At 44.1% G+C, this 1,475-nt stretch overlaps 1 protein-coding gene across 1 annotated transcript in view; it reads right to left on the bottom strand.

Annotated features, from left to right (window-relative positions):
- Positions 1–1,475, bottom strand: part of AGBL1 (ATP/GTP binding protein like 1) — a 505,804-nt gene that overhangs the window by 279,783 nt on the left and 224,546 nt on the right. The window lies entirely within an intron of this gene.

Here is a 1,475-nt window from a genome sequence, read left to right as displayed (position 1 = left end):
AGAAAAAGATGAGGCACTAAAGAGAAAAAGAAGGCTCTGGAAAGAAACGTTGATAAATGCGAGCACATTTGGGGGGGAGGGCGGTGTTTTATGTATGTTACATATATTTTATGTGTTTTATATATACATATACATGAATGGTAATGATATGTACATATGAAGTTAGAAAATCATATGGCACTTATTTTTTTTTTTTGAAATAGTGTTTTCAACATGTATATATTGGTGTGATACTCCTGCGAAAACTTAAATAAAAAAAAATCTGTGAGGATTAATGAGATCCTAAAACAAATCTGCATGGTATGTGTGCTCCAGGGAGACACGCGCTATATAAAACTATATAAATGCCAGCGCTGACGGCATGTTCCTCTCAGACGGAGGCTGAGGAAGCATGGTGGTTAGGCATGGAAGGGGTTCATTACAAATTCTTCTCTCCCGGGAAAGCGTTAGGGTAGCAATATGCTACTGCGGTTGACTCCTTTAAAGATGGCTCAGAGGTCTCTATCGTTGAAACGGTTTGTTATAAAGCTGGTTCCACTCTCCCGTGGACCGGTACAGGGGCTGCGGGACTTCTGGAAGACTGGACCATGCCCGAAGCATCAGAATCATTGGAGAGCAGGGAGGGTATGATTTGCAAAACTCAGCAGATCCCACTTGAGGTTGAGGCCCACTGACCTAGAACACATTTGCTTTGCACACTTATCTGAAAACAAAGCACGCCAATAAGAAAATAAGATCAGATCATCGTTTCACCTCTTGGGCTGGAAATGGTTTGTTTGGGCACTAAACTGATCCATCTCTCCCATGGCTCAAAAAATGCCAGAAACAAAACTCAGGGTTCATCGTAGAAAGAGCAAGTGGCTGTGCCCCACGAGGCAGGAAGGATGGTGGGCAGGCAAGAGCCCGAGACGATGCTGGCGGCCCCGTGATGGCAATGCAGAGCCAAAGAGTCAGTGATGCAGAACCAGCAGGATAAAACAGCAGGGAAGTCCAATTCGTTCTGCCAGGCCCACCTTGCTTCTCTCTGCAGAGTATCTCAAACTTCTCCGATCGTAAGGACGTCCTGGGGGATTTGTTAAACATACTAAATCCCAAATGCCACCCCAGATTCTCTGAATCCCAGTCACCAGAGGTGCTACCTGGGAAGGTGTACGTTCAGGAAGCACCCACTCGTGGTTTTTAATACACCGTTTGCGCCTTTATGTCTAATGTGGATGCAATTGAAATTGAAGACCTATTTCTAAATAGGTCTCTATTTCTGAGTCTCCTTGGCCTGACTTTGACACAAAAATGGTCTGACTTTCGAGCTCTTTCCTCTGCCTTCTGCAGAAGCAGGCGGCTTTCATCACTGATTCATGCTCAAGTCTTGATTCTAAATTCTTCCCTCATTTTTGAAATTTTCTAGGGTTTCAAACAAGTAGTGAATCACTATACACTGCACCTGTTTAAGCTGGTTCCAATATAAGGGCTGCTTC

The sequence above is a fragment of the Pteropus alecto genome, unplaced genomic scaffold (genome assembly GCF_000325575.1).
Source record: "Pteropus alecto unplaced genomic scaffold, ASM32557v1 scaffold60, whole genome shotgun sequence".
In the NCBI taxonomy this organism is placed as follows: domain Eukaryota; kingdom Metazoa; phylum Chordata; class Mammalia; order Chiroptera; family Pteropodidae; genus Pteropus; species Pteropus alecto.
This window is presented reverse-complemented; position numbering and strand designations above follow the sequence as displayed.